This window comes from Solanum stenotomum, chromosome 11, assembly GCF_019186545.1.
Source record: "Solanum stenotomum isolate F172 chromosome 11, ASM1918654v1, whole genome shotgun sequence".
Classification (NCBI taxonomy): Eukaryota; Viridiplantae; Streptophyta; class Magnoliopsida; order Solanales; family Solanaceae; genus Solanum; species Solanum stenotomum.
In genome coordinates, this window is record NC_064292.1 from 20,717,794 (window position 1) to 20,730,917 (window position 13,124).

The 13,124-nt window shown below is 40.2% G+C and overlaps 1 non-coding gene across 1 annotated transcript; it reads left to right on the top strand.

Moving 5' to 3' along the window:
• The first annotated feature begins 3,319 nt into the window (after positions 1-3,319).
• LOC125846171 (small nucleolar RNA R71) lies at positions 3,320-3,426 on the top strand. The gene has a single exon (XR_007444330.1). It is a non-coding gene; the product is annotated as a small nucleolar RNA R71 (small nucleolar RNA).
• Positions 3,427-13,124: the final 9,698 nt, after the last annotated feature.

Sequence of the window (13,124 nt, forward strand, 5' to 3'; positions counted from 1 at the left end):
GAGTCGAACTTTCGTACGCTTTAAACTTGAATTCGTCCAACTCATTCAGTTGTTCTACTCTCTCTTTTGAAGTTTTTGCCCAGTCCAAATTTAGAGCTTTTAATGCCCACAATGCCTTATGCTCAAGCTCGACTGGTAAATGACATCATTTTCCAAAAACGAATTGATATGGTGACATACCGATTGGAGTTTTATAAGCGGTGCAATATGCCCATAGTGTGTCCTCCAACTTTCGAGACCAATCAGTTTGATTTACATTTACTGTCTTAGCCAAGATGTTTTTGATCTCTCAGTTTGACACTTCGACTTAACCACTTATTTGGGGATGGTATGGTGTTGCCACTTTGTGCTTCACCCCATACTTACTCAATACAGCTGAGAACCATTTATTGCAAAAGTGTGACCCCCCGTCACTAATAATAGCTCGGGGAGTTCCAAATCTACCAAAAATGTAGTGCTTTAGGAATTGAACCACACTTTTTCCTTCGTTATTCGAAAGAGCAACAGCTTCTACTCATTTAGACACATAGTCCACAGCCACCAAGATGTATTTGTTGCCAAATGAGCTCACAAATGGGCCCATAAAAATGATCCCCCATACATCAAATAATTCCACTTCCAGAATCGATGTTTGAGGCAACTCATGCCTTTTGGATACACCACCTTGGTTTTGACACCTCTTAACAAACTCATGCGCATCTTTTTATAGAGACGGCCAGTAATACCCGCTTTGTAGCACCTTTGTTGTTGTCCGAACACCACCATGATGCCCTTCAACTGGTGAAGTGTGACAAGCGTGCAAGATTGCCCTAGCTTCCTCTTCTGGGACACATCTTCTTATCATGTGGTCCGCACATTCTCTAAACAAGTATGGCTCGTCCCACAAATATTTCTTAACATTGAATAAAAACTTCTTTTGTTCGTAGAGGGTTAGTTCATCCGATATTAATCCGCACACCAAAAAATTAGCAAAATCGCATACCAATGGGGTTGTGTGAGATTCATTGTGACTAGCTACTCATCGGAAAAGTCATCCTTGATGTCGATCTCTGGCTCATCCTTATCCCTGCCTTCCAACTTTGATAAGTGATCAGCCACTTAATTTTCACAAACCCTTTTGTCCTTAACCTCAAAATTGAATTTTTGTAATAAAACAACTCATCTGATCAATCTAGGTTTTGCGTCTTTCTTTGCCATCAGATAATGCAGAGCAGCATGATCAGTGTGAATAATCACCCTTGTACCCAGCAAGTATGCATGAAACTTCTCAAATTCATATACCATTGTAAGTAACTCTTGTTCAGTAACTGTGTAGTTACGTTGAGCACTGTTTAGAGTTTTGCTTGCATAGTAAATGGGATGAAAAAGTTTGTTTCATTTCTGACCCAACACTACTCCCAATGCCATGTTGCATCACACATTACTTCAAATGGCTCAGACCAATCAGGACTAATGATGATTGGGGTGGATATTAATTTGTCCTTTAGGCATTTGAAAGCTATCATGCATGCATCATCAAAGTTGAATGTTATCTCCTTCTATAAAAGTTTGTATAGAGGAAGTGCAATTTTTTAGAAGTCTTTGATGAACCTTCTATAAAATCCAGCATGTCCCAAAAAACTTCAAACTCTCTTTACCGAAATTGGAGGCGGTAATTTCTCGATTACTTTGACTTTTGATTTGTCGACCTCCAACCCCTTTTGTGATACTTTCTGACCAAGAACAATGCCTTCTTTGACCATGAAATGACACTTCTCCCAATTTAAGACTAAATTGGTCTCAACACACCTTTGAAGAACTTGGCCCAAGCGATCTAAGCAGTTTGCAAATGAGTCACCCACAACTGAGAAATCATCCATAAACACTTCCATTGAGTCTTCCACCATGTTAGCAAAGATGGATAACATACAACGTTGAAATGTAGCAGGGGGATTACATAATCCGAATGGCAATCGCTTGAAGGTGAATGGTCCATACGAACAGGTAAAGGTTATTTTTTTTGATCCTCTAGTGCGATGGAGATTTCGTTATAGCCCGAGTATCTATCCAGGAAGCAGTACCACCCCGCTCGAATAGTCGGTCAATCATTTGGTCCATAAATGTCAAGAGGAAGTGATCATTTTCAATCCATGAGTTTAATTTCCAATAGTCCATGCAAACTCTCCATCCTGTCATCGGTCGTAAAGATACAAGCTCTCCCTTATCATTAGGGACAATCGTGACTCCTCCTTCTTTTGGTACACACTACACTGGGCTGACCCATTTGATATCTGTAATTGGGTAAATTACTCATGCGTCCAACCATTTTATTTTCTCCTTTTTCACCACCTCGTGCATTGGTGGATTTAGTCTTCGTTTGTGTTTGACACTCGGTTTGCACTCGTTGTCCAGCTGAATTTTATGTGTGCATATGCCTGGAGAATCCCCACGATGTCAGAGATAATCCATCCGATGGTTTTTATATACCTTTTCAAAACTTCAAGGAGCAATTTTACTTGCCAATCAAGTAAATCAGCTGCAATAATCACCGACAAGGTGTTATTGTCGCCTAAGAAAGCGTACTTGAGATGTGAAGGCAATACCTTGAGCACGAGATTTGGTGGTTCTTCGGTTGACGATTTGGCAGGCGGGCTCTCTCGATTTTTTAAGTCGATGTTCAATTTAATTGGAGTCTTTGTGAATTCTCCCTTGCTTGAAAATGAGGCTACCACTTCATGTTGACTTTGAACCTCAAACTCTTCATCTTTATCCCACACAACTTCCAGGGATTCTTTGCTACACATAATATGACTTACACTAGCCACTGCTTCATCAATCATATCATCAACTGAGATTACATGAATGTTGCTTGGATGTTTCATTGACTTGCATACATCAAAAGTGACTTCATCATCATTAACCCAAAATTTCAACTTCCCACTCTCAACGTCCACAGTGCTCTCCCAGTTTCCAAGAATGGTCTCCCCAAGATTATGGAAATTTCCGCATATATGTCACAATCAAGAATGACAAAATTGGCCGGAAAGATGAATCTGTCAACCTTAACCAAAATGTCAGAAAGTATCCCCACTGGATGTTTAATTGATCTGTCAGCCATCAAGAGTCTCATAGTTTCTCTTGTGTTAGCCTAAAATGAAATGGGGAAACATGATCATCTTTTGTATACCACACTTGATTAATTCTAGTCATGTCGTCTAGAAGAAATGAAGCTACCTCGAATGTTTGTAACATTATTCCTCCTCGTACCAATTGGTCAGCCACTCATTTATTAACCTAATCAAGGCTCCGGTAGAAATATTGAAGTAATAAATTAGTTGGTAGCCCATGAGTTGGGCATTTAAGTAAGAGCTTTTTGAATCTCACCCATGCTTCATGGAGTGGCTCCCATTCCCTTTGCTTGAACCCTTGGATTTCATCTCTAAGCTTCATCATTTTTTATGGAGGAAAAAATCTTGCGCTAAATACTGTGACCAGCTCCTCCCATGATGCAATGGAATTTTTCTTTAACTCGGTTAACCACTTATTTTCCTCTCCTTTTAAAGACAATGGAAATAGTCACAACCGAATTGACTCTTGTGGTACTCCCTTGAATGCAAAAGGGCTGCAAACTTCTGTAAAGCTCCGCACATGCTTATGCGGGTCTTCGTGATCTAGACCTCCATATAGTCCTCTCATTTGGAGAAGGTGAAGGGTTGTGCTAGTTACTTCAAACGTTTCATTCCCACCAGTTTGTGGGATGCAAATTGAGCCTACTCCTTCCAACTGATCTGGATTATAGACACTATTTACGTTGTCTATACCGTCTCGATGACCGGCTTGACTTTCATTTATTTCTTCCTCATGCATGTTCATCTTCCCTGTCGCTAGCACAAACACTCGAAACAAAACTGAAAATTAAGTATAAACTATAACTATTAAGAACAAAAAATTTACTAAACTAAAAACTTTCAAGTAACACCACTCCCCGGCAGCAGTGCCATTTTAATGTTTGCGTAATCAAGACACAACTTACAGTTCGGATGTCTACGATCGTATAATAGTTTAGTAACCCAACCAAGGGTTGGGGTCGAGTCCCAAGGGAGTGGGCTTGAGAATTAATACAGAAATAAAATTAAGTTCTATTTAGTTATAGCTAATAAACATTTTCGAGTGCAAATATACTAAATCTAAAGGGGAGACAGAAGTATCAAGTAACAAATTGGGGTTTTAACACAAGTAGGCAACAACAGTGAAAATAACAAAGAGAGTTAATAAAAGAGAGGAGGTTCTTGGGATGTGATAGGAATACGGGATAGACTAAGCTATTGGGTACATGCTTTTGTTGGTAAATTTGTTGAATCTTTGTGACTACGCTAGACTATAGTGGGGGTAAATTCTCTCTCAAGCAACTTACCCTGAATCAACCTCGTTCCTCTCAGACACCGGGTTGCCGCTTTAAGCACAGCCTCTACCTTAACCCACTAACTCTCTCGAGATGAGTGTGTGGATATGGGACTAGGGTTCACTCTCTCGAGCTGAGCCTCATGTCGACCCACTCACACTCACCATCAATTTAGTAGTCTTAGTTTTGTGTCCTCTCTCTCGAGCAGGTGGAAAACACAAAGGTGAAGTTGTATATGCAACTACAACCCCATTTAGTTCCACCACAACTACTAAATGAAATAACATCAAAACAACAAATAAATCCTCAAAAGCAAGACCCAACAGATAACCTAACCCATATTCGCAAAATCACACCCCGAGAATTGGGGTTTTTAGCCACACATATATAAGAGATAGAAATTTATACCTTTTAAGTATTGATACAAGCCAAAAGTGAAGAATCCAAGAGACCCAAGTCCAAATTCTTGAAGATGAAACCCTTAGAAATCTTTTTCTTCAAAACCCTCCCCAAAACATAGAAAAAGACTCAAAAACTAAAAATATACTATTCAAAGCTAAAAATCTGATATGAAAAAGCTAACTCTCAATGAGTATTTATATTGTTCAAAAAGTTGTGCTGCGTCAGGTCGTTCGGCGAAGTTAGTCGGGATCGCCGAACCATTCAACAATCTACCATTTGGTCTGGTTCATCGCCCTTCTACTTGAGTCTTCAGCATTGGGTGAGATGGATCTGTTTCACTGATCTTCTTGGTGATTCTCCGACTACTTCTTTACATCGCAGACTTGACTTCTCGCATCGTCGTATTTTGGATCGTTAGGCGACAGAGTACTGCTTTGCGGAGCTGTTCGGCGAAACAGCAACTACTTTTTTTACCACCGATTTGATCCTTACTTCAGGGCTCAGAACACTGGAACAAAAGGAGAGGATGGTCCTGTTAGCGATACGCCGAGTGGGTTCGGCGATCCTCAGGCCTTCACTTCTTCGTTCCTTCGACATTTTTTTGTTCCTTTTTGCTATGTAGTATCCATGCTATCCCTCAAACTTTGAATACCTAAAACTTAAGGGTTTTCATTAGATATCGAGATAAAACATGCATTTGAGGACACTAATTCTACCAAAATATAGCCCTAAATGAGTCCAAATCGTGGACTCATCACTAGGAAGCAATGAAATCCAATTCCGCGCATAAATCAATGAACCAAAATACTCCAAGAATGCAAGAAATATAAAACTAAAGTGCATGTGTGAGTTTGGGAAGGTGCAAAAGTGAGGAAAACAGAAAGAAGTTGAAATTTTTAAACATTTGGCTGAAAGACCGTCCAATTTTCACCCATTTGGCGACATTAATTCCGATCACCGAACTGCTTGGCGATTCGCAGAGTGATCACTTGTCTCACTGAGTTTTACAGGACCTTCAGTCAAAATGAAGATCCAAACGGTGGTCTGCATCGGGATCGTCAATATGGTCGGTGACTCACTAATAATCTCTTGATCTCGCCGAGTTTTACAGACCCTAATATGAATTAGTTTTGGACTTAACGGCGATCTAGGTCGGGGTCATTGAACCAATTGGCGATTTGCGGAATGGGTCTTTCGTTCGCCAATCTGTACTTTTGTTCACTCTCTTCACTTACACCTGCATAATCAACACACCATTATTTCTAATACTAACATAAAGCAATAAAAAGGGTTTTGTTGCCTCCTAAATAGCGCCTTAGTTAACGTCATTGGCACGACGCAAGTCAACACCTAGTCCTCATCCTCGAAGTCGCCCATGGTGTAATTAGGTAAATCTTCAGAAAACAGTAGATAGCAACCTGATATCAAATGGCCGATCTGGGCATCCTGCAGCTGAATCGTCACAGAATTAGCAGTAGTTGTCTCATTCAGTATTTCAATGTTGTCCTTCATCTCATTCAACTTATTGTTTTGTTCTTCGAGCTTTTGTTGAATGAGTGAGAGAATCATCATTTTGCACACCACCATGCTTCTTACCATGTTTACATTCTCGAAGGAAAAAGTTCTTTTCCTTTTCCCTGGCTTGTGCTTCCAACCCCATGACTCGCTTGGACAGAACGTCTACTTGAGCCACTAGTTCGTCCCACTCATATTTCTTATGGGCTTCCTTGTTGGTTTCAACCATACTATCAAGGAGTGATGCGATGACTTCGTAGGGCTGGTGGAGTACACCGCCCTCGAAAAGTTGATCGGCTATGCTTCTATTTTCAGGTCCAAGACCCCGATAGAAGCACTCCAGCAGTGTATTTCCAGACATTCCATAAGATGGGCATGGTTGTAGTACTGATTGAAACTTCAACCACATTTCTTGAATTGTCTCATCCCCCGATTGTTTTAACATCAGTAGATTGTCCCTAAGGTTCAATAGTTTCAGAGGGGATGATTCCTGTGGTACCCATAATGTTCATCCATTCTTATTTCCCTGCTTTGGTACACAAAACAAAACCAAAAATCAAGTGAGTAATCTACAACTATTAAGAACGAAAATTCTACTAAACTAAAAATCTTCAAGTAACACCACTCCTCGGCAGCGGCTCCATTTTGATGTTTGCGTAATCAAGACACACTTCTGATTCACATGTCTACGATAGAACAATAGTTTAGTAACCCAACCGAGGGTTGGCGTCGAGTCCCAAGGGAATAGGCTTGAAAAATAGTAGAAAAATAAAATCAAGTTCTAATTAGTTGCAGTTTAGAAACATTTTCTAATACAAATATGCCAAATCAAATGGGGATACAAAAGTGTCAATTAACAATTTGGGAGTTTACTCACAAGTAGGCAAAAATAGTGAAAATAACAAAGAGAGTTAATCAAATAGATGAGGTTCTTGGGATGTGATAGGAATACGGGATAGACTAATTTATTGGGTACATGCTTTTAACAGAGAATTCGTAGAACAATTTACCCTGTTTCAAGTGGGTTTCTCTCAAACACCCACTTGCTGCTTAAAGAGCAGCCTCCGCCTTAGCCCACTCACTCTCTCGAGCTAAGTGTGTGGATATGGGACTAGGGCTCACTCTCTTGAGCTGAGTGTGTGGATATGGGACTAGGGTTCACTCTCTCGAGCTGAACGTCATGTCGACCCACTCACACTAGCCATCAATTTAGTGGTCTTAGTTTTACGACATCTCTCTCAAGCAACCAAAAAACACATAAATGAGACTATATTTGCAACTACAACCTCATTAAATTCATCCACAACCATTAAACGAAATAATATTTAAACTACGAATAAACTATCAGCAAGCAAGACCCAACAAATAATCTAACCCATATTCACAAAATCACACCCCAATAATTGGGGTTTTTAGCCACACATGTATAAGAGATAGAAATTTATACCTAAATGATTTTGCATTCAAATGGGTATCAAGATTTAAGTCTTGATACAAGCTAAAATTCAAGAATCCAAGAGACCCAAGTCCAAATCCTTGAAGATGAAACCCTTTAGAATCTTCTTCTTCAAAACCCTCTCCAAAACTTATAGATAAAAGCAAAAACTAAAAATATATTGTTCAAAAATAAAATGTGATATGAAAAAGCTAACTCTCAATGAGTATTTATAGTTTTCAAAAATCTGTGTTGCGTCAGGTCATTCGGCAAAGTTAGTCGGAATCGCCGACACACTCGACAATCCACCCTTTGGCCTGGGTCACCGCCCTTATGCTTCGTCTTCAATATTTTAGCATTCTGGGGCATTGGGCGATAGGAGACTGTTTCGCCAATTTGCTCGGTGATTCGCCGACTTCTTCTTTACATCGCAGACTTGACTTCCAGCATCGTCGTGTTTTGGATCATTTAGGCGATATGGTACTACTTCGCGGAACTGTTCAGTGACACGCCGACTGCTCCTTTCATCGCCAATTGCATCCTTTCCTTCAGGGCTCAGTACACTGGAACAAAAGGTGAAGTGAGACCTTTTGGCGACTCGCCGAATGGGTTCGGCAATTCGCAGATCTTCTTTTCGTCATTCTTTCGGCTCTTTTTTGCTAGGTAGTGTACATGCGTTCCCTCAAACCCCAAATACCTGAAACTTAAGGTTATACATCAGATATCGAGATAAAACATGCATTCGAGGACACTAATTCTATCAAATTATAGCCCTAAATGAGTCCAAATTATACTCATCAATGACATTCCTCCAATAGACTTCCCGTAGATCACGGTACATCTTGGTGGCTCCCGGATGAATAGAGTACCGAGAACTATGAGGTTCCTCTAAAATTTGTTCCCTCAACCCATCAACATTCGAAACACATAACTGACCTTGGAACCTAAGTACCTCATCTCCCCCTTGGGAGAAAGCCTCAACGGACTTCTTGAGTACCGACTCTTTCAACTCAACTAGTATAGGATCGAGACCTTATTTAGACTTCACATCCATCACATAGGCCGATTCGGGGCCATTATGGACCATGACACCGCCCTTGGTGGAATCCACTAGTTAGAAACCTAGTTGGGCCAATCTATGCACCTCATGAACCAATTCTTTCTTTTCTTCCTCTACGTGAGCTACACTACCCATGGACAGTCTACTAAGTGCATCCGCAAAAACATTAGCTTTGTCGGGGTGATAAAGGACACTCATATCATAATCCTTTTATAACTCTAACCACCTTTGTTGTCGAAGATTCAAGTCTTTTTAACTAAACACATATTGAAGACTTTTGTGATCGGTGAATACATCCACATGGACGCCATACAAGTAATGTCTCCATATTTTCAAGGAAAATACTACCGCGCTAATATAAGATCATGAGTCGGATAATTCTTCTCATGGACTTTAAGTTGCCTTGAAGCATAGGCAATCACTTTACCGTTTTGCATGATGACTCATCCTAACCCCACTCTAGAGGCGTCACAATATACAACAAAACGATTTGTGCCTTCCTGTAAAGTCAACATCGGAGCGGATGTGAGTCTATCTTTCAACTCTGGGAATCTTTTCTCACAATTTTCCGACCACTCAAACTTAGCCTTCTTTTAAGTCAAAGCCGTCAATGGAAAAGAAATGGAGGAAAAACCATTAACAAACCTCCTATTATTAACCGGCCGAACCCAAAAAGCTTATAATGTCAAAAGGAGTTAGAGGTCAAAGACAACTCTTGACCGCATCCGTCTTATTAGGATCTACCTCAATACCCTTGTTTGACACAATATGACCAAGGAAAGCTACGAACCTTAACCAAAATTCACACTTGCTAAACTTTGCAAAAAGTTGTTGGTTTGAAGAACTTGCAACATAATTCTCAAATGGTCCATATGTTCATTCTCACTCCTTGAATAGATCAAAATATCATCGATAAACATAATCACAAACATGTCTAGGTATTGCCTAAACACCCTATTCATCAAATCAATAAATGCCGATGGGGCATTTGTCAACCCAAATGACATAACCACAAATTCATAGTGACCATATGGGGTCCTAAAGGCCATCTTTGGAATATCAACCCCTCTCACCCTTAATTGGTGATAACCCGAAAGAAGGTCAATTTTGGAAAAATAGTTAGCCCCTTGAAGTTGATCAAACAAGTCATCAATTCTCGAAAAGGGATATTTATTCTTAATGGTCACTCTGTTCAATTGACGATAGTTGATGCACATTCTAAGAGACCCATCTTTATTTCTAACAAACAACACCAGAGCACCCCATGGAGAGATACTCGATCGAATAAAACCCTTATCTAGCAAATCCCTTAGTTGCTCTTTCAACTCTGTCGGAGCCATCATATAGGTACGAATGGAGATAGGTTGCGTATCCCAATGCCAAAATCTATTTCCTATTCAGAGGAATACCGGGTAAATCATGAAGAAAAATTTCAAGAAACTCATTCACCACCAGAACCGACTCTAGAGGAGGGGTTTCAGACTCAACATCCATCACCCTAACAAGATGGTAAATACACCCTTTGGAGATCATTTTCCTAGCTTTATGTCACGACCCAAGCCTAGGGCCTAGACGTGACCGGCGAATGGGGAACCCGAAGGAACCCCAAACAAGCCTCATAGCATATCATTACACATCCTTGGTCGCGGAAGCAATTAAAATGACCATAAGTGATAAGCATAATCAAGGGGAAGTCGGGACTAAGGGAGAAAGAGAAAAAGAGAATGATACATAAATACCATAGATGAGTCAAGCTCAAGCATAATACACAACTTGTCTAACACCACCTCTAAACATGGTTACTTAGCGGGGGCCAAGACAAACTACTGGGCTCACCCTCATAGTCAACACATAACTAAAAAGGAAAAGTCTTATACAAAGCAAGAGATCATAAGCAATGTCCCCGAAATGGAGGACTCACCAATAACCTCGATAGAAAATCGTATTAGCCACGCGGAGGAGGATGGTCAAGCGATGCTCCGATTCCTACATGGTGACATCATGTAGGCACAGAGTATGCATTAGTACGTTTGAATGTACTAAGTATATGGGATGCAATGCAATGCAACAATAGATGAACATCATAGGCAAAATGCATAATCATACCCGATAGATAGCATATTAATGAGATGATATGTATAATGATGCTTACATAAAAATCATATTTAGTGGGGCGTAATACATGTGTGGCGAGTGACCATTAATATAGTATTTCCAAGGCCTACCACCCCCTTGGAGAGGAGAAAGAGGTACAAACCCCTCAATGTGGTTACCCGGGCCTACCACCCCCCGAGCTAGGGACCAAGGTACAAACCCCTCGATATGGTTATACGAGCCTACTACCCCCCGTACTAGGCAACCAAGGTACCAAACCCTCGATACGGTTATTCGGGCCTACAACCCCCCGAGCTAGGCTTGGTCGACTAACAACACTTATATAGAGAAAATCATATACATGTGTTCATTTCATCATCATTTCAGTAATTATATAACCATCCGACTCATAGGACGTACATTGGACCTTCCATTTCCAAAGAATTCTATAAATGGGCATTTTATCAAACACATGGTGGGCTACTGTTCATGTAAATAAAATCATGTATTTCAAGAGTAATAAGTCCAACCAATTCCAAAATCCACATAAATCAGCCCACCAACAACATATATATATATATATATTTATATCACCTTCATAATTTGATCGTGGAAGCATGAAAACCATAAACATCACATAATAATTACATTTCATGATAATATGCAAAATAGACCATAATAGGGTGTGTAGTAGTAATTCCATACTTCAAGAGTTCATAAATAACCATACAGACCCATAAACTTGAAGTAGAAATAGAGGATAAATGGTTGGACTTGTGGAAAGCTTCCTTTCCACAATCAAACCCACATACCTCAACTTTGGAGAATCCTTGATGAAGATTGGAATGGAGAATTGAAGCTTGAGATTGAGTCTTGAATCCGAAATTAAAACTTGAGATGTTTGAATTTGGTTGAGGATCTTGGTGGAATTTTGGAAAGGGCTTAGAGAGTGTTTTTGAAGTTAAAAATGACTAAGTATGGGACATATCCCCTTTTTATAAAAAGCGTCCCCAACACTTAGCCTCCAAAAAAAAATAGCTCACTGGAAATTGCAAATCTGCACAGACAAGTTCTACGAAAATGGTCATAACTCCCTCATCCTAACTCGGAATGAGGTAAAACCAAGTGCGTTGGAAAGATAACTCAAAGAGCTTTAATTTAATAGGTTGTGGTCCTTTCAGTTCCTTGTGTGCTAAGAGATATGCTTCTTTAAAGTTGACCCTCCAAATCGCATTTTTTGCGATTTTCGAATTTTGATACGGTTGCTCTAAAATTCGGGTTAGACCCATCTCCCACTCAATTTGACCCCATGAATAAGAATATGAAGTCGAATTTCCGAAATCATGCACAGATTTTGCGATATATGGAAATTACAATTATAGGTGTTTCCGGAGCACATTTTTGGGCATTTTTTGGGTCGTTTCAATATCTCCCCCTTGGGAACATTCGTCACCGAATGTTAAAGAAATGTACATGAGAGACACAAACATGGCAATTTCAGCCCACATAAGGATGCAACAATGCACTTACACCTTATTTCAAAAACCTCAACATAGTTGTAAAACCACAATGAACTTGTCAACTTAAACATGAATGTATGCATTGACATGGGGGCTGAACTTAAGACCTGAGATTTTATAAAGGGCTTAGATCAATACCTTAGGCTTGAGTGGAGTGGAAAAGATAAGGATATCGCCTTTGCATGTCCGCTTCGGCCTCCCAAGTAGCACTTTCAACTTATTGATTTCTCCAAAGGACTTTAACGGAAGCCACATCTTTGTTTCTCAACCTCTTCACTTGTCTATCTAAAATCTGGACTGGAACCTCTTCATAGGTCAAATTATCTTCAACACCCACAACATCAAGAGGCACAATGGCATTCGGATCCCCCACACACTTCCTCAACATAGACACATGAAATATCGGATGAACCAAATCCATTTCGCTAGGCAATTCCAACTCATAAGCTACCTTGCCAATTCTCCTCATCACCTTATAAGGACCCACGTATCTTGGGCTCAACTTGCCCTTTTTACCAAAACGAACCACACCCTTCATGGGTGACACCTTCAAATAGACCCAATCACCAACTCGGAATTCAAGAGCCCTTCTCCTCACATCGGCATAGGACTTTTGGCGACTTTGGGCCATCTTCAACCTCTCTCTAATCATCCTAACCTTCTCAAGAGCCTCTATAACTAGATCTGGTCCTAACAAGGCCACCTCACCAACCTCAA